We start from the raw sequence: 20,967 nt of genomic DNA, 5'->3' as shown, positions 1-20,967 counted from the left end.
GTGAATCCGTGGTATTTTTGCTGAGACAAGTTGCCTTTTTATACGCGGAGGGATCTGCTCGTAAGATGTCCGCTCGGTCCATTTCTGAGCTCAGTATAAGGTGTAGAAAGCATGACTGTCATCATAACCCGCCTCTCACCCTGGCCCGAGCCTGAAGCACGCCCCCTAGTGCAGGGTTAGAGGTGTGGAATAATGTTGTGACTATTGCTTCATCAATAACATGCTGATTGCATGTTTCTTGATGGGTATAACAGAGATCTCAACTACTGAGGGGCCTTACTAATAATTGCTTACACTTATATAGCGCTTTTCTGGACACTCCACTCAAAGCGCTGCACAGGGAACGGGGAATCCCACTACCGCCACCAATGTACAGCCCCCACCTGGATGATGCGACAGCAGCCATAGTGCGCCAGAACGCTCCCCACACAGTAGCTCTCAGTGGGGAGGAGAGCAGAGGGATGAAGCCAGTTCAGAGAGGGGGGTTATTAGGAGGCCATGATTGGTAAGGGCCAATGGGAAATTTGGCCAGGACGCCTGGGTTACACCCCTACTCTTTTCGAGAGACGCCCTGGGATTTTTAATGACCACAGAGAGTCAGGACTTCGGTTTTACGTCTCATCCGAAGGACGGCGCCTGTTTACAGTATAGTGTCCCCCGTCACTATACTGGGGTATCAGACCGCAGGGTGAGCGCCCCCCTGCTGTCCCACTAACACCTCTTCCACCTCTTATTAGCCAGTGAAAAATGGTAGCTTCCTCAGAGACACCGCAGGAAGACAGGAGTTTGTGATGAAAGTTCGAGAGGGATGGCCACAGTTCGGTCAGACTCGGCTGTCGATATTTTAGCAATCACTCCTGACTCCTCTCCTGAAACACTGTCAATACTGCACGTGATCCCCCTCTCACCCTCGCGTCCCTCTCTCACCCCGTCTCCACCTGTGTAGCTGCCCCCCCTGGTCACTCCTCCTCGCTGTGCAGGGGGGGTCCCAGCCTCCTCGTCCTCTGGCCAGGAGCCCTCAGCCAAGTGGGTTCAGCCAGATCATCACTCCATGATCCTTTCAGTATGCTAAATTCCTGGTGTTGTTTTTTTTCTCCCCAGAAAACTGACTGTCCGCCCCACCTCTGCGCTAAGTGGACGATGAAGTCAGGTTCCAGTGTGCCTGGTGTTTACAGGTAATACTTCAGACTGGTCGGCCTCACCTCGGGGTGTCTGGGCGTTTTATATTATACAGTTGCAATGCTGAGGCCTGTGACTGTGATGCTGTAAGGCTACAGGAGTCTCTCTGGAGATCCTGAGTGATTTCCGGCGTTCGTGCGGAAACACAGCCCCACCCTCCCGCGGTGTCCAGTCCGCAGAATTTCCTGGAGACGTGGTCTCTCCGATGGGCGACCCCGCCAGCGAGAGACTAGCTGAGGCACGATGTTCTGTACGGTTCAGTTAATTAGACGCGCACAGATGTTGAGCTCATCGTCCTTTTAATTGTGCCATCTATGCTAACTGTAGCCGAGATCGAACTATCAAGGTGACAGATCAATAATTTTAAATTAAATAGATGCATGATATTGCTAGCGCTGATGCAAGAGGGAAGTTAGAGGAACTGAACACAGAATGGATAGGAGTCACAGTGAGTGAGAGAGGAATGAGCTAAATTATTTTTAATTTAAAAATAATTAAAACACTGAAGAACAGGAGACCCAGTGAGAGAGAGGAGATCACAGGAAATACCTCAGTAACAAACATACTAACACACAGGACAGGAGACACAGTGAGAGAGAGGAGATCACAGAGAATCCCTCAGTAACAAACCCACAGGACAGGAGACACAGCGAGAGAGAGGAGATCACAGGAAATACCTCAGTTTTAAGTTCAGACAACCGGACAGGAGACAGAGTGAGGAAGAGTAAATGAAACACAGTAGGATTGATAGGAGACGGGTTATGAAGAGATGGGACACACAGGGAAGTCGCACACTGTGAAAAAAGGCTCCAGAGACATCGCTGAACCACAGAATAGCTCCTGAGCATTTGTGCACCTTTTGGAATTCTTCACGTATAGTGAAAGGTGAAAATAAAACCAAGAACGGGTGACGCGTCTTTACACAGAGGCGGGTGGGGAACAAGCTGCCCAGCCTTGTTGTTGATGCCGATACCCTGGCTTCTCTCCAGATACAGGTGGATTAAATCATGGGTACAATTAATCACTAACTACCAGACAGGCTTGAAAAACCGAATGGCGTTCTCTCGTTATTAACCTCTCTTCAGTTCTTAGAAAACCTGCACATAGAAAAAAAAATAATTTGCATTTTTTGACTACTTCCAACGGTCAGGTTTGTGGGTATTTAAACTGACTAGAATGTGTATTGTTCAAAATCTCTTGTTCACTATCAGTGTTGTTGTTTTTAGTGTCCTTCTCATTACTCCTGTGGGTTCTATACTGTGGTAAAGAGTTAAAAAAGTCCTCACTTTGTGCTGCTCTCGGTTTGTTGACGGTGGCGTACTCCACATCACTGTTGGGTAGTGTGATGTCTGTAGAGAACAGGATACGGGTCAATACTTATGTTAACTTATACTATACAGAATAAGACTTACATTAACACCATACTGAACAACAGGACTCACTGTTCACACTTATATTGACACTGTACAGACGACAGGACTCACTGTTCACGCTTGTATTCACGCTGTACACAACAGCAGGACTCACTATTATTACAAATGTTCACACTTGTGTTAAAACTGGACAGAGCAGCAAGAAGTTATCACGATGTTTTATTTCTGCTAGTTTAATAGATAGAAGTAAAAGATCCTCACTTTGTGCGGCTCGGGGTTTGTTGACTGTGGAGTATTCAACAGCAATATCTGTCTGTGTTAATTCTGCAAAGAATAAAACACATGTTCTCACCCGTTAACACTGTGCAGAGCAAGAGGGAATTCAATGAGTTAACACTGTACAGAACCGGACTCACAGTTCACACTCGTATTGACACTGTACAGAACCGGACTCACTGTTCACACTCTTATTGACAAGGTACTGAACAACAGGACTCACTGTTCACACTCTTATTGACAAGGTACTGAACAACAGGACTCACTGTTCACACTCATATTGACACTGTACTGAACAACAGGACTTACTGTTCACACTCGTATTGACACTATACTGAACAACAGGACTCATTGTTCACACTTGTATTGACACTATACTGAACAACAGGACTCACCGTTCACACTTTTATTGATACTTTTTTGATCAACAGGACTCACTGTTCACACTCGAGTCGACACTATTCACACTCGTATTGACACTGTACTGACCAACAGGACTCGTGTCGACACCGTTCACACTCGAATCGACGCTGCTCACACTCGTGTTGACACTTGACACTCGTATCCAGTAATGATTGCCCAACCCACCACTTAGCAGAGCTCCCGGTGGTGGGGCTGTGGTCCAGGGGCTCTGCCCCGACTTCACCTCGCACTGACCTAGCAAGCCCGCGCACCACAGGTGTCTCGCCGCCCCCCGCCGCTGCTGTTTGAGCCCTGCGAGCCCTTACACGCGAGAAGGCAAAACCTACTTCCGCCCGCGGGCCCGGGATCCTGGATCACAGAGTAGTGGAATTCCTGCGGTGCCGCGGTTCCTGAAAGAGAGATAACGGTCAGGGAAGCGTCGCTGAAGACGCGCGGAAGGTAGGGATAACGGTCAGGGAGGGGGCCGTGTCGGCCACCCGCAGGCCGCAGAGGCAGCAGGTACGGGATCGTTCCACGCGGCCGAGAGAGAGGGGAAAGAGACGCGACATTTCGACTGTGGTCTTTTCCGGCTTCACGCGCCCGAAGGAGGCTCCACGGCCGAAACGCCGCGTCTCTTTTCCTGTCCTTCCAGCGCAGGGATAAACCTTGACCTGCTCCGCTGCGGGTGAAGACAAAGTCGGCGTCGCTGGGTTTTTAAAAAAAACCCACAGAGCCACTTCATACTTCTGACGACGATGGAAGGGGAATATTTACAAGTCCTGTTCTGAAAGGTCTTCGGATCTAACCGTTACCAGCTGGGAGTGGGGTTTGCGCCAGACAGTAGTCGGAGTCCGTTTTCTCCAGGCGTTCTGAAACAACCCAAAACACAGGATGAGAGACCGCAGTTGTGAAATGAGTTGAAAGCCGATCAAGGGCTTGCTAACTAAACCAGGCTTGCTCAGGCCAGATCCATTAAAACCCACAAACTTCATGAATTGATACTTGAGCTTGCGTTGTCCTGTTCTGGGAGCGACCAGCTTTTACTTTGCTGGACCTTTTATTGACCATCATATCGGACTGCTCCAGTGAGAACTCAGCATTACAGATCTCTCAAGGTCAAACTCACAGAAGAGCCACAGACAGACAGAGACAGGATCAGAGACACAGGGGAGAGTCAGGACAGTGAAGGAGTCCTCATGGAGGAGATCAGATACACCGAGAGAAGAGCCACAGACAGAGACAGGATCAGAGACACAGCGGAGAGTCAGGACAGTGAAGGAGTCCTCATGGAGATCAGATACACTGAGAGAAGAGCCACAGACAGAGACAGGATCAGAGACACAGCATAGAGTCAGGACAGTGAAGGAGTCCTCATGGAGGAGATCAGATACACTGAGAGAAGAGCCACAGACAGAGACAGGATCAAAGACACAGGGGAGAGTCAGGACAGTGAAGGAGTCCTCATGGAGGAGATCAGATACACTGAGAGAAGAGCCACAGACAGAGACAGGATCAGAGACACAGGGGAGAGTCAGGACAGTGAAGGCGTCCTCATGGAGGAGATCAGATACACTGAGAGAAGAGCCACAGACAGAGACAGGATCAGAGACACAGCGGAGAGTCAGGACAGTGAAGGAGTCCTCATGGAGGAGATCAGATACACAGAGAGAAGAGCCACAGACAGAGACAGGATCAGAGACACAGCGGAGAGTCAGGACAGTGAAGGAGTCCTCATGGAGGAGATCAGATACACTGAGAGAAGAGCCACAGACAGAGACAGGATCAGAGACACAGCGGAGAGTCAGGACAGTGAAGGCGTCCTCTACTTAAATTATTACATTATACACAATTTGAGTTCATTTTAAAAAGTAAAAGGTAATGAAAGGAATGCATTTTCATAAGAAAGATAATACCGATATGCATGTGATAATCTTCCTTCTATCATGTAGTGTTTCATTTGGACACTTTGTGGGCTTGAAATACAAAGAAAATCATGTTCTATGGTACAAGATAAATACAAAACTTCAGCTTTTATTTTAATTAGATTTGTTTATTAAGCATAAGCAATCATTTATTACATTAATATATGTGAAAATAACATTTTAGCATCATATGTTTAGTATATTTAGTCCCTAATGCTGAAGGAAATGATAATTTGTTTAACATGCACGGGTCTGTCTCAAAGGATGCAGTGCTCCTGAAAGGGCTCTCAAACCCTGCATTTCAGATGCCTAGCTGCATCCCTCACATGTGGCACCTCAGAATGACTTCCATCCTTACCTGTGGTGTCTTCAGTCCCTATTGCTCAATACATGGTGTACGTACTGCATACATGTGTCTGACAATGAGGAATGGGCTCCTGAGACAGTCATTTGCCTGTTTCACAAATGATCGTATTTTACTAGAGATTCTGTTTGGGATTCAGATGTGCATTCGGACAGCAATCCCTTTCAAGAAATGATACGTTCTGGATGAGGTCAAAGGTGCTGGAACACTGTATTTAGGATGTGTTTGCAGTGACTGTGTGTCTCCTGCTTCGACGCAGTGATATATAGATGTGCTCCTGTAATTTATTGGTACATGCCCAGGGCAGTAAGCAGTCTGAGGATTTATTTCCAGACGGCATAGAGCAGTGAAGCAGTGAAGTAGTGCATAAAGCATAGGCAATCATTTATTACATTAATATATGTGAAAATAATATTTAAGCATCATACGTTTAGTATATTTAGTCCCTAATGCTGAAAGAAATGATCATTTGTTTAACATGCACGGGTCTGTCTCAAAGGATGCAGTGCTCCTGAAAGGGCTCTCAAACCCTGCATTTAAGATGCCTAGCTGTATCCCTCACATGTGGCACCTCAGAATGACTTCTAACCTTACCTGTGGTGTCTTCAGCCCCTATTGCTCAATGCATGGTGTACGTACTGCATACATGTGTCTTGAGAATGAGGAATGGGCCCCTGAGACAGTCATTTGCCTATTTCACAAATGATCGTATTTTACTAGAGATTCTGTTTGGGATTCAGATGTGCATGCGGACAGCAATCCCTTTCAAGAAATGATACGTTCTGGATGCACAGGCTGCCAACGTGAGTACGTGTTGGGTTCTTGGTTTGAATGCTCGAGTTGTCAGGCTGGCGTTTTTTGTTCCTGTTGGAGCCCATAAATATGAACAAGGCACTTGAGAACGTCTCTGTGCGGGTGTGCGTTTGTAATGACGTGTGTGTGCTCCTCTGTTTCAGTATAAAAAAATGCATTTAAGACATTCAGCCTTTTCATGTTCCTAATATTCTTTCCTTCTTGACAATAAGAACTAAGTTTGCTGCTGGGAGAGGTGTTAGTGGGGCCGGCAGGGGGTTCTCTCACCCTGCGGTCTGTGTGGGTCCTGATGCCCCAGTATAGTGACGGAGGACACTGGACTGTACACAGGCGCCGTCCTTCGGATGAGACGTCAAACCGAGGTCCTGACTCTCTGTGGTCATTAACAATCCCGGGGTGTTTCTGGAGAAGAGTAGGGGTGTTACCCCAGTGTCCTGGCCTGATTCCCCCCCTGGTCTTGACCCATCATGGCCTCCTAATCACCCCCGTCTCTGAACTGGCTCCATCCCTCTACTCTCCTCCCTACTGAGAGCTGCTGTGTGCTGAGCGGACTGGAGCATCATCCAGGTGGGGGCTGCACACTGGGGGGGCTGGAGGGGATCCCCCTGACCTGGGAAGAGCTCTGAGGGGAGGGTCCAGACTTATTAATTATTATTATTATTATTATTATTATTATTATTATTATTATTATTATTATAATTCGTGCTGCACTGGGCTTCAGTCCTGGCAGTGAGAGGGGGACTCTGTGATCAGTACAGATACTTATGACTGTATAAAAATACACGATAGAAATGGAAAACAGGGTAGGGCTGTAGTCTCTTCGAAACGTTTTGAACTGCCAGAAGAAGTTTTCACAACCCGGACTCATGAAGGTACAGGTCTTCTCCCATCGTCCGGAGCAAGGTGTATCGTGTCCTGGTGACTTCTCCCGTTTCGAACGGAGTTTAATGTCGCATTTCTTCTTTATTAGAGAGAGGCACTGAACATCCTGTGATGGACTGGTGTCCTGTCCAGGGTGTGAGTGTGTGTGTGTGTCCTGTGATGGACTGCTGTCCTGTCCAGGGTGTGTGAGTGTGTGTGTCCTGTGATGGACTGGTGTCCTGTCCAGGGTGTATGAGTGTGTGTGTCCTATGATGGACTGGTGTCCTGTCCAGGGTGTGTGAGTGTGTGTGTCCTGTGATGGACTGCTGTCCTGTCCAGGGTGTGTGAGTGTGTGTGTGTCCTGTGATGGACTGCTGTCCTGTCCAGGGTGTGTGTGTGTCCTGTGATGGACTGGTGGATCACAATATTAATTCTCCTCCTTGATTCCCTCCTTCATCGCCAGAGTGAAAGCGGGACACGGCAGTAAAAGCTCAGCCTTGTGGCTGGTGGTCCTCTTGGCCACACGGGGGCACTGTGTCCCCACGGGGGGGGGGCTATGTTCAAGTCCCGCTGGGAATCGCACCGACGCGGCGGGGTTCGTGAACGTCCCAGACACCAAGAAAACGAGAGGAAAAAAGGTCGTTTTCGGGGTTCAAGAAGCAACCCCGAGATTCAGGGAGTTTCCCCGTTGAGCTTACTCTGCCGAAAACACGCAGGTTTTATTTTTTTCCCATGCCCCCCCTCACACAGGCCGTTTCTGTAGCATGAAGTTGTGTTTTTTTGCATGGCGGTCGGTGAGGGGCAAAATTTTATTTATTTTTTTCCCACGGTCTGAAACAAAAACAGCCGGGTGGTGTTGTAGAGAGGTCGATGTACCTGGTTTTCCTCGTCTGCGAAACCCATTTTTTTGGGGGGGTCGTGAGGTCCCACGCAGCGCTCGGAAAAGAAAATGGCGTCTCTTTTCCCCGCAGGACGTTGGGGGGGACTCGTGTTTTTTGGACGTGGCGTGGCCCGAAATTTCCGCCCTTGGCTGCTAGAGGGGGGTGGAGGTCGGTCTTTCTTTGACTTGGGGGTAGGGGGGGTGTCTATTTTACTGATCCCCACCCCACGGAAACCCGTGTTGGACGTGGGGGTGCTGAATGCGCCCTCGACATGATTTTGTCTTTAAATTCAAGTGCAGCTTTTGTAACCCTTGGGCCGGAAACACCTGGACCCGTTTCCCCTGCCTGTCCGAGGTGGCGACTACCGGGGTCGTACAGGGACACCCGGCTGGGTGCGACGTCACGGGGGCGTCACAATGAGCCGCCTGACGTCACAGAGCGGCGGATTCTATCGGGGGGCGGCGCCGGAGCCCCATGAGCTCAGAGGAGTGAAGAGAGAGGAGGAGGAAAGGACTATAGAGTCCTTTCTAAACACGTGTTTCTTCCAATAAAGTTACTTCGACTTCGATCGTTAGTTTCAGCTTCAGAATCGCTCTTCAGTATCCCCGTGAAATCGGTAAGTCGCTCAAAAGCGCTGCTGGTGAGAAATAACAAAATAAGTTGAGAAAAAGTTTTTTTTTTTACCGTTACTCCACTCTTATTGGTGTGATCGTGCTGTAAAAAGATATTGAGAGGAGGTGCACCTCTACACAGAGGGTGGCAGGGGTGTGGAACAAGCCGCCTAGCCCTGTGGGTGAAGCCGATACCCTGGCTTCTCTCAGGACACAGCTGGTTGAGCTCCTCCAGTCAGGACAGGAGGCTCTACTGTACACAGAGGGGGGTGGGGGTGGGGAACAAGCCGCACAGCCCGTGTGGTTGAAGCCGATACCCTGGCTTCTCTCAGGACAGCTGGTTGAGCTCCTCCAGTCAGGACAGGAGGCTCTACTGTACACAGAGGGGGGTGGGGGTGGGGAACAAGCCGCCCAGCTGTGTGGCTGCGCCCCCTCCCCTCCCCTCTGTGACTCTGCTTGTCTCGGCAGGACGATGCACCAACAGAGATGCCGCACGGGCGTGCGCGGTCGCAGCAGGACCCGGGCCCGGCGAGGCGTCGTAAGTCCACCCCTCCCGCCCGCCGTCCAGCGTCCAGCGTCCAGCGTCCAGCCCTCCTCCGACTGACCTCTCCACCCCCAGCAGCGCTCGCTGTATTATAATAATAATAATAATAATAATAATAATAATAAACTTCACTGATAGAGCACCTTTCACACACATAGCAGCGCAAAGCGCTTGACAGACCAGGTCTCACGGTAACACCTCCAGACGAGGAGAGACACTTCCAGTGGTGATCTTGACTGAGGACACGCCTCGGCTCAAGAGACAGGGTCGCGGGTCCATTATGGCCTTCTGAGAGTACAGATTGCCTCTGGACGTCCCAGACTCTTCCTGGACACACTACAGACTCACCTGTCCAGACTCTTACTGGACACACTGTAGAGACTCACCTGTCCAGACTCTTACTGGACACACAGTAGAGACTCACCTGTCCAGACTCTTACTGGACACACAGTAGAGACTCACCTGTCCAGACTCTTACTGGACACACTGTACACACTCACCTGTCCACACTCTTACTGGACATACTGTAGAGACTCACCTGTCCAGACTCTTACTGGACACATTGTACACACTCACCTGTCCAGACTCTTACTGGACACGTTGTACACACTCACCTGTCCGGACTCTTACTGGACACACTGGTCAGACTCACCTGTCCAGACTCTTACTGGACACACTGTACACACTCACCTGTCCGGACTCTTACTGGACACACTGTACACACTCACCTGTCCAGACTCTCACTGGACACACTGGTCAGACTTACCTGTCCAGACTCTCACTGGACACACTGGTCAGACTCACCTCTCCAGACTCTTACTGGACACACTGTACACACTCACCTGTCCAGACTTTCACTGGACACACTGTACACACTCACCTGTCCACACTCTCACTGGACACACTGTACACACTCACCTGTCCACACTCTCACTGGACACACTTTAGAGACTGCCCAAGGCCTCTAGTCTCGACACGACTGGGCTGGGCTATGTGGTCAGAGCTGTCTCAGAGATGGGCTGTTTGGCGTCTTCACAGGTCACACCGGTCAGGCCGAACCCGGACTGGCAGCGGGAGAGGTCCCGGCCCAAGTCCCGGTGCTTTTCCGTAAGTCTGACCCGATCGCCTTCCGCAAGACTGGACCGGCCGCCCTGTGGTGGGCCCGGTGCCCCACATCTACCCTACAGCTCCCCCCACTGACCCCTAAACTCCCGATACCCTACAGCTCCCCCCACTGACCCCTAAACTCCCGATACCCTACAGCTCCCCACTCTGACCCCTAAACTCCCGATACCCTACAGCTCCCCACACTGACCCCTAAACCGATACCCTACAGCTCCCCACACTGACCCCTAAACTCCCGATACCCTACAGCTCCCCACACTGACCCCTAAACTCCCGATACCCTACAGCTCCCCACTCTGACCCCTAAACTCCCGATACCCTACAGCTCCCCACTCTGACCCCCACAGTCCTGATGGCCGAGAGGTCTCTGCTTGCTGTAGTGATTGAGTGAGCTCTGTGGACCTGACCTCTGTCTTGTGTCCTCGTTTCCAGCGTCTCCTTGTGGTCTGTCACTTCACCAGACCTGAAGGTGAGATCTGAGGAGGAGACAGAGCACCCACTAACTTTCCTGAGCTGGGTTACAGGGTAAGACAGCTTCTTACTGTTGGACACACCTGTCCACACTCTTACTGGACACACTGGACACACTCGCCTGTCCGGACTCTTAGTGGACACACTGTACACACTCACCTGTCCGGACTCTTACTGGACACACTGTAGAGACTCGCCTGTCCACACTCTTACTGGACACACTGTACACACTCACCTGTCCACACTCTCACTGGACACACTGTACACACTCACCTGTCCAGACTCTTACTGGACACACTGTAGAGACTCGCCTGTCCACACTCTTACTGGACACATTGTACACACTCACCTGTCCACACTCTTACTGGACGCACTGTACACACTCACCTGTCCACACTCTCACTGGACACACTGGACACACTCACCTGTCCACACTCTCACTGGACACACTGTACACACTCACCTGTCCAAGCGTAATCTCTGCTCCTCATCCCCCCTGCGTTGTGTCTCCTCCTCTCCCCGCTGGACAGAATCCCGTGGTGTCTTCCTGTTTCCCCGAGCTCGTCCAGAAGCTGGAGAGGGCGGCCGAGCTGCAGCTGGAGCTCCCGGGGTCACCCGGCTCGTCCCGCTCGAGCTCGCCCGGCTCGTTCCGCTCAGTGTCCCCCCCCTCCTCGCCCGAGAGCCCCCTCCGCTCCCCGCCCCCGGCCCCCCCCTCCGGCCCCCTCAGGCCCCTGCCCGCCCCGCCCCGCCGCACCCCTTCCTCCCCGCCATGCCCCTCGAGCCCCCCCTGCTGCCTGGGGCGGTGCCCCTGCCCCTGCCCCTGCCCCCGCCCGTCCTGCCCCCCATCGCCTGCCCGGCCCCGCCAGGCCCCGCCTGGGGCTCCCCGGTGCAGAGGGCAAGGAGAGAGGCTGAGATGTCTGACGAGGCAAGTGGGGCAGAGTCTGTCCGTCTGTCCGTCTGTCCGTCTGTCCTTTTCTCTGTCCTTCTGTCTGTCTTTCTGTCCTTTTTTCTGTCCTTCTGACTTTCTGTTCTTTTCTCTGTCCATCTGTCCTTCTCTCCATCTGTCTTTCTGTCATTTTCTCTGTCTTTCTGTACATCAGTCCATCTGTAATTTTCTCTGTCTTTTTGTCCGTCTGTACTTCTCTCTTTCTGTCTTTCTGTCCTTCTGTCTGAGTCTCTCTTTTTCTCTGTGTCTGTCCCTCTCTCCCTGTCTCTCTCCCTGTGTCTTTCCATGTGTCTCCCTGCTCTCTGTCTGTCCTGCATTGTCCCAGCTGGGTCTCTCTCCCTGTGTCTCTCCGTGTGTCTCCCTGCTCTCTGTCTGTCCTGCATTGTCCCAGCTGGGTCTCTCTCCCTGTGTCTCTCCGTGTGTCTCCCTGCTCTCTGTCTGTCCTGCGTTGTCCCAGCTGGGCCTGTCTCCCCGGCTCTCTGCCTTCAGCTCTGTTCGCGGATTTCCCGCCAGCCCGTCTCTCTCTCAGCCTGTCTCTTGATTTGCAGGAGGAAGAGGAGGTGGAGACAGATCCTCCGGCAGGAGAGAGGAAGAAGGTCAGTGCTGGTCCCACCCTGCCTCCTGTCCTGTCTGTGGTGGAGTTTCGCCGTCTTGTCTGTCCCTGGGTCTCAGTGTCTCTCTCTCTCTCAGCCTGCTGTCTGCCTGTCCCTGCCTCTCTGTCTCTCTCTCTTTCAGCCCTGTCTGTCAGTGTCTCTCTCCTCCTCCTCTCTGTCCTCAGTGTGTCTCTCTCCTCCTCCTCTCTGTCCTGTGGTGTCCAGGCAGTGTGTCTCTCTCCTCCTCCTCCTCTCTGTCCTGTGGTGTCCAGTGGGTCAGTATTAGTGGGCTACACCCAGGCTCACTCCCTGCGAGTGTGATCTCAGCAGAGTCTCTGTGCTCTAGGGACACTTGACTCACCTGTCTCTCTCTTTCTCTTTTGTGGTTGACGGATTGAGGCCGAGAGCCCTCGTCATCGGCGTGCCACCAGTTGGCGGGGATATAGCGGGGGGGGGCATCGTGTCCAATACTCCTTGAAACGAGACAGATTTCAAACCTCCTCCATCTGAAGAGAAGGAAGTCGACCACGAAGTCCAGGGTGTCCTAGGAAGCTCTTAAGCCATTGTTTGCCCAGCAGCCATCTCACCCTGCAGCTCCCAGCTGGCAGCCCCCTCCCCACTGGAGCCCAGCAGGTGGGAGCCTGGTCAGTACATGGAGGGGAGACTCCTGGGAAAAACTAAGGTTGCTGCTGGGAGAGGTGTTAGTGGGGCCGGCAGGGGGCACTCTCACCCTGCGGTCTGTGTGGGTCCTGATGCCCCAGTATAGTGACAGAGGACACTGGACTGTAAACAGGCGCCGTCCTTCGGATGAGACGTCAAACCGAGGTCCTGACTCTCTGTGCTCATTAACAATCCCGGGGTGTTTCTGGAGAAGAGTAGCGGTGTTACCCCAGTGTCCTGGCCTGATTCCCCCCCTGGTCTTGACCCATCATGGCCTCCCAATCACCCCCCCCTCTCTGAACTGGCTCCATCCCTCTGCTCTCCTCCCCACTGAGAGCTGCTGTGTGCTGAGCGGACTGGAGCATCATCCAGGTGGGGGCTGCACACTGGGGGGGCTGGAGGGAATCCCCCTGACCTGGGAAGAGCCATGAGTGGAGAGTCCAGACTTATTAATAATTATTATTATTATTCGTGCTGCACTGGGCTCCTGTCCTGGCAGTGAGAGGGGGACTCTGTGATCAGTACAGATACTTATGACTGTATAATAACACACGATAGAAATGGAAAACAGGGTAGTGCTGTAGTCTCTTCGACACGTTTTGAACTGTTCAAGTCCCGCTGGGAATCGCACCGACGCGGTGGAGTTCGTGAACGTCCCAGACACCAAGAAAACGAGAGAGAGAAAAAAGGTCGTTTTCGGGGTTCAAGAAGCAACCCCGAGATTCAGGGAGTTTCCCCGCTGAGCTTACTCTGCCGAAAACACGCAGGTTTTATTTTTTTTCCCGTGCCCCCCCTCACACAGGCCGTTTCTGTAGCGTGAAGTTGTGTTTTTTTGCGCTGCGGTCGGTGAGGGGCGAAATTTGAAACAGAAACAGCCGGGTGGTGTTGTAGAGAGGTCGACGTGCCTGGTTTTCCTCGTCTGCGAAGCCCGTTTTTTTTTTTTGGGGGGGGGGGTCGTGAGGTCCCACGCAGCGCTCGGAAAAGAAAATGCCGTCTCTTTTCCCTGCAGGACGGGGGGGGGGGGACCCGTGTTTTTTGGACGTGGCGTGGCCCCAAATTTCCGCCCTTGGCCGCTAGAGGGGGGTGGAGGTTGGTCTTTCTTTGACTTGGGGATAGGGGGGGTCCTAATTTCACTGAACCAAACCCCACGGAAACCCGTGTTGGACGTGGGGGTGCTGAATGCGCCCTCGACGTGATTTTGTCTTTAAATTCAAGGGCAGCTTTTGTAACCCTTGGGCCGGAAACAGCTGGACCCGTTTCCCCTGCCTGTCCGAGGTGGCGACTACCGGGGTCGTACACGGACACCCGGCTGGCCGCCGAGAGTTGGAAAAATAAAATGTCCACCTAAAAAAAAAAAACAACCGCGAAAAATGGCGGCCATTTTTGTTTCGCGGCCGAGCCGTGAGCGCGTCGGGGGCAACGTCACGGGGGCGTCACAATGAGCCGCCTGACGTCACAGAGCGGCGGATTCTAGCCGGGGGCGGCGCCGGAGCCCCGTGAGCTCAGAGGAGTGAAGAGCGAGGAGGAGGAAAGGACTATATAGCGCTTTCTAAACACGTGTTTCTTCCAAAAAAGATTCGCAGGTTACTTCGACTTCAATCAAATAATAGTTTCAGCTTCAGATTCACTCTGAAGTATCCCCGTGAAATCGGTAAGTCAGTTAAAAATGCTGTTGTCGAGAAATAACAAAATAAGTTGAGAAATAAGTTTTTTTTTTTTTACCGTTACTCCACTCTTATGGGTGTGATCATGCTGTAAAACGATATTGAGAGGAGGTGCACCTCTACACAAAGAGTGGTGGGGGTGGGGAACAAGCTGCCCAGCCCTCTGGTTGAAGCCGATACCCTGGCTTCTCTCCAGACACAGCTGGGTGAGCTCCTCCAGTCAGGACAGGAGGCTCTTCTATACACAGAGGGGGGCGGGGGTGGGGAACAAGCCGCCCAGCTGTGTGGCTCCGCCCCCTCCCCTCCCCTCCCCTCTGTGACTGCTTGTCTCGGCAGGACGATGGACCGACAGAGATGCCGCACGGCCGTGCGAGGTCGCAGCAGGACCCGGGCCCGGCGAGGCTTCGTAAGTCCACCCCTCCCGCCCGCCGTCCAGCGTCCAGCGTCCAGCCCTCCTCCGACTGGCCTCTCCGCCCCCAGCAGCGCTCGCTGTATTATAATAATAATAATAATAAACTTCACTGATAGAGCACCTTTCACACACATATCAGCGCAAAGCGCTTGACAGACGAGGTCTCACGGTAACACCTCCAGACGAGGAGAGACACTTCCAGTGGTGATCTTGACTGAGGACACGCCTCGGCTCAAGAGATAGGGTCGCAGGTCCATTATAGCCTTCTGAGAGCACAGATGGCCTCTGAACGTCCCAGACTCTTACTGGACACACTGTAGAGACTCACCTGTCCAGACTCTCACTGGACACACTGTACACACTCACCTGTCCACACTCTCACTGGACACACTGTAGAGACTGGCCAAGGCCCCTAGTCGCGACACGACTGGGCTGGGCTATTTGGTCAGAGCTGTCTCGGAGATGGGCTGTTTGGCGTCTTCACAGGTCACACCGGTCAGGCCGAACCCGGACTGGCAGCGGGAGAGATCCCGGCCCAAGTCCCGGTGCTTTTCCGTAAGTCTGACCCGGTCGCCTTCCGCGAGACTGGACCTGCCGCCCTGTGGTGGGCCCGGTGCCCCACATCTACCCTACAGCTCCCCCCACTGACCCCTAAACTCCCGATACCCTACAGCTCCCCCCACTGACCCCTAAACTCCCGATACCCTACAGCTCCCCACACTGACCCCTAAACTCCCAATACCCTACAGCTCCCCCCACTGACCCCTAAACTCCCGATACCCTACAGCTCCCCACACTGACCCCTAAACTCCCGATACCCTACAGCTCCCCACACTGACCCCCACAGTCCAGATGGCCGAGAGGTCTCTGCTTGCTGTAGTGATTGAGTGAGCTCTGTGGACCTGACCTCTGTCTTATGTCCTCGTTTCCAGCGTCTCCTAGTGGTCCGGCATTTCACACGACCTGAAGGTGAGATCTGGGGAGGAGACAGAGCACCCCCTAAAACCCCTGAGCTAGGTTACAGGGTAAGACAGCTTCTTACTGTTGGACACACCTGTCCACACTCTTACTGGACACACTGGACACACTCGCCTGTCCAGACACTTACTGGATACACTGGACACACTCACCTGTCCAGACTCTTACTGGACACACTGGACAAACTCACCTGTCCACACTCACCTGTCCAGACTCTTACTGGACACACTGTCCACACTCACCTGCCAAGACTCTCACTGGACACACTGTACACACTCACCTGTCCAGACTCTCACTGGACACACTGTACACACTCACCTGTCCAGACTCTCACTGGACACACTGGACACACTCACCTGTCCACACTCTCACTGCACACACTGTACACACTCACCTGTCCACACTCTCATTGGACACACTGTCCACACTCACCTGTCCACACTCTCACTGGACACACTGTCCACACTCACCTGTCCACACTCTCACTGGACACACTGTACACACTCACCTGTCCAGACTCTTACTGGACACACTGTACACACTCACCTGTCCACACTCTCACTGGACACACTGTACACACTCACCTGTCCAGACTCTCACTGGACACACTGTACACACTCACCTGTCCAGACTCTCACTGGACACACTGGACACACTCACCTGTCCACACTCTCAGTGGACACACTGTACACACTCACCTGTCCACACTCTCACTGGACACACTGGACACACTCACCTGTCCACACTCTCACTGGACACACTGTACACACTCACCTGTCCAGGCGTAGTCTCTGCTCCTCATCCCCCCTGCGTTGTGTCTCCCCCTCTCCCCGCTGGACAGAATCCTGTGGTGTCTTCCTGTTTCCCCGAGCTCGTCCAGAAGCTGGAGAGGGCGGCCGAGCTGCAGCTGGAGCTCCCGGGGTCGCCCTGCTCGTCCCGCTCGGGCTCTCCCAACTCGTTCCGCTCGGTGTCCCCCCCTCCTCGCCCGAGAGCCCCCTCCGCTCCCCGCCCCCGGCCCCCCCCTCCGGCCCCCTCAGGCCCCTGCCCGCCCCGCCCCGCCGCCCCCCCTTCCTCCCCGCCATGCCCCTCGAGCCCCCCCTGCTGCCCGGGGCGGTGCCCCTGCCCCTGCCCCCACCCGTCCTGCCCCCCATCGCCCGCCCGGCCCCGCCAGGCCCCGCCTGGTGCTCCCCGGTGCGGAGGGCAAGGAGAGAGTCTGAGAAGTCTGACGAGGCAAGTGGGGCAGAGTCTGTCTGCCCATCTGTCCTTCTGTCCGTTTATCCTTCAGTCCATCTGTCCTTTTCTCTGTCCTGTCCTTCTGTCCTTTTCTCTGTCCTTCTGTCTTTCTGTTCTTTTCTGTGTCCATCTGTCTTTCTGTCCTTTTCTGTCTTTCTATCCATCACTCTATCTATCCTTTTTTCTGTCCATCTGTCCTTCTGTCCATCTGTCTTTCTGTCCTTTTCTCTGTCTTTCTGTCCTTTTCTGTCTTTTTGTCCATCTGTTCTTCTCTCTTTCTGTCTTTCTGTCCTTTTGTCTGAGTCTCTCTTTTTCTCTGTGTCTGTCTCTCTCTCCCTGTCTCTCTCCCTGTGTCTTTCCATGTCTCCCTGCTCTCTGTCTATCCTGCGTTGTCCCAGCTGGGTCTGTCTCCCTGTGTCTCTCCGTGTGTCCCCCTGCTCTCTGTCTGTCCTGCGTTGTCCCAGCCGGGTCTCTCTCCCTGTGTCTCTCCGTGTGTCTCCCTGCCTGTCTCTCTGTCTGTCCTGCGTTGTCCCAGCTAGGTCTCCCTCCCTCCTCTCTCTCTCCGTGTGTCTCCCTGCTCTCTGTCTGTCCCGCGTTGTCCCAGCTGGGTCTCCCTCCCTCCTCTCTCTCCGTGTGTCACCCTGCTCTCTGTCTGTCCTGCGTTGTCCCAGCTGGGTCTCTCTCCCTGTGTCTCTCCGTGTGTCTCCCTGTCTGTCTCTCTGTCTGTCCTGCGTTGTCCCAGCTGGGCCTGTCTCCTCTGCTCTCTGACTTCAGCTCTGTTCGCCGATGTCCCGCCAGCCCGTCTCTCTCTCAGCCTGTCTCTTGACTTGCAGGAGGAAGAGAAGGTGGAGACAGCTCTTCCGGCAGGAGAGAGGAAGGAGGTCAGTGCTGGTCCCACCCTGCCCCCTGTCCTGTCTGTGGTGGAGTTTCGCCGTCTTGTCTGTCCCTGGGTCTCAGTGTCTCTTTCAGCCCTGTCTGTCAGTGTCTCTCTCGGCCTGCTGTCTGCCTGTCCCTGCCTCTCTGTCTCTGTCTCTTTCAGCCATGTCTGTCAGTGTCTCTCTCCTCCTCCTCTCTGTCCTCAGTGTGTCTCTCTCCTCCTCCTCTCTGTCCTGTGGTGTCCAGTGGGTCAGTATTAGTGGGCTACACCCAGGCTCACTCACTGCGAGTGTGATCTCAGCAGAGTCTCTGTGCTCTTGGGACACTTGACTCACCTGTCTCTCTCTTTCTCTCCCTGTGCTGTCCCTCTCCTGCCCCCTCTCTCCCTCCTCGGACTCCAGCTGGAGGAGGTCCAATCACCACCTCCTGTGAGACAGAAGAAAAAGAAGGTGGGTAATGCTCTGATCCTCTCTTTACTCCTGTCCAGTGTCCAGTCAGTGTGTCTGTATGAACCCCTCTCTCTCTCAGTGCAGTGTTCATGTACTGGAGTGTCCAGTCAGTGTGTGTGTATGAACCCCTCTCTCTCTCAGTGCAGAGTTCATGTCCTGGAGTGTCCAGTCAGTGTGTCTGTATGAACCCCTCTCTCTCTCAGTGCAGTGTTCATGTCCTGGAGTGTCCAGTCAGTGTGTCTGTATGAACCCCTCTCTCTCTCAGTGCAGTGTTCATGTACTGGAGTGTCCAGTCCGACTCTTAACGTGACTCTCCTGTCTCTGCTTCAGAAGCGCCGATGCGTCTTTTTGATGTCCCTGAGCTGCGTGTCGGTGGAGACAGAAGATCAAGACGAGCCGATGGAGGTGGCGGAGACCGTTGCTCAGGAGAGGAAGAGCGAGGGAGAAGAGGAGCAGGCTGCCGGGAAGGACAAGAAGAGGAAGAGGAGGGGCAGGTGAGCAGACAGGGGGGTGCCGCCCGGTCATGTCTGTGATTCAAGGAGGAGTCTCCTCTTGCTGTTTGATGTCATGGTGACGTCTGTGTCTATGTCCCTCACGCCTGCAATAACAATATTCTTTCCAGGTTCCTTTCCTGGTTCTGTGCCTGCTAAGATCTGGACTGGACTGGACTGGACTGGAGCTGAGGGACACCAGACGACTGGACTGGAGCCTAGGGACACCAGACTGGACTGGACCGGAGCTGAGAGGCACTAGACTGGACTGGAGCTGAGGGACACCAGACTGTGCTGGACCGAAGCTGAGGGACCCCAGTCTGGACTGAAGCTGAGGGACCCCAGATTGTGCTGGACCGAAGCTGAGGGACCCCAGTCTGTGCTGGACCGAAGCTGAGGGACCCCAGTCTGTGCTGGACTTAAGCTGAGAGACCCCAGACTGTGCTGGTCTGAAGCTGAGGGACCCCAGACTGGACTGCACTGGAGCTGAGGGACACCAGACTGGACTGGACTGGAGCTGAGGGGCCCCAGACTGGACTAGACTGGAGCTGAGATGCCCCAGACTGGACTGGACCAAAGCTGAGGGACCTCAGGCTGTGCTGTACCAAAGCTGAGGCACCCCAGACTGTGCTGGACCGAAGCTGAGGTACCCCAGACTGTGCTGGACCGAAGCTGAGGGACCCCAGACTGGACCGAAGCTGAGGGACCCCAGTCTGTGCTGGACCGAAGCTGAGGGACCCCAGTCTGGACTGAAGCTGAGGGACCCCAGACTGCACTGGACTGAAGCTGAGGGGCCCCAGACTGGACTGATGACCTTTTGTTAAGCATCAATAAATTTTTAAAAAAAAAAATCTGTTTAGCTTTTGGTTTTTTCCCTGCCCCCCCCCCCCCCCCCCCCCCCAAAGTTGCTGCTGGGAGAGGTGTGAGTGGGGCCAGCAGGGGGCGCTCTCACCCTGCGGTCTGTGTGGGTCCTGATGCCCCAGTATACTGACGGGGACACTGGACTGTAAACAGGCGCCGTCCTTCGGATGAGACATCAAACCGAGGTCCTGACTCTCTGTGCTCATTAACAATCCTGGGGTGTCTCTGGAGAAGAGTAGGGGTGTTACCCCAGTGTCCTGGCCTGATTCCCCCCCCTGGTCTTGACCCATCATGGCCTCCTTATCACCCCCCTCTCTGAACTGGCTCCATCCCTCTGCTCTCCTCCCCACTGAGAGCTGCTGTGTGCTGAGCGGACTGGAGCATCATCCAGGTGGGGGCTGTACACTGGGGGGGATCCCCCTGACCTGGGAAGAGCTCTGGGGGGAGGGTCCAGACTTATTAATTATTATTATTATTCGTGCTGCACTGGGCTTCAGTCCTGGTAGTGAGAGGGGGACTCTGTGATCAGTACAGATACTTATGACTGTATAATAATACACGATAGAAATGGAAAACAGGGTAGCGCTGTAGTCTCTTCGAAACGTTTTGAACTGTCAGAAGAAGTTTTCACAACCCGGACTCGTGAAGGTACAGGTCTTCTCCCATCGTCCGGAGCAAGGTGAAAGGCCACCCCCTCGGGGCGCAGTATCCCCGATGCACCCCCCCGCACCACCACCCAAAACGACACACACTTCTGTGACGATTGGGAGACCCCGGTTCGACCAGCCCCTGCGGTGGAGGAAACGACCCGCTGGAGAGAACACGCAGACTCCACACAGAAGGGTCACCTCGGCATTTATTCCAACAGCAAAACAACACCAGAGAGAAATGGTCTCCGAAAGAGAAGCGTACACCGGGAAAAACACGACAGGGTCATTACAAATGGGAATAGGAGTTCTTTTTTTCTTTTCCGGACGTCAGC

At 53.5% G+C, this 20,967-nt stretch overlaps 1 long non-coding RNA gene across 1 annotated transcript; it reads left to right on the top strand.

The window, feature by feature from the left end:
• The first annotated feature begins 10,256 nt into the window (after positions 1-10,256).
• LOC148664617 (uncharacterized) lies at positions 10,257-11,439 on the top strand. The gene is made up of 3 exons (XR_015936521.1): positions 10,257-10,333; positions 10,784-10,876; positions 11,353-11,439. It is a non-coding gene; the product is annotated as an uncharacterized LOC148664617 (long non-coding RNA).
• Positions 11,440-20,967: the final 9,528 nt, after the last annotated feature.

This window comes from Lepisosteus platostomus, chromosome 5, assembly GCF_059453375.1.
Source record: "Lepisosteus platostomus isolate fLepPlt1 chromosome 5, fLepPlt1.hap1, whole genome shotgun sequence".
Classification (NCBI taxonomy): domain Eukaryota; kingdom Metazoa; phylum Chordata; class Actinopteri; order Semionotiformes; family Lepisosteidae; genus Lepisosteus; species Lepisosteus platostomus.
The sequence above is the reverse complement of the archived record's forward strand: the minus strand, read 5'-3'. Positions and strand labels throughout refer to the sequence as shown.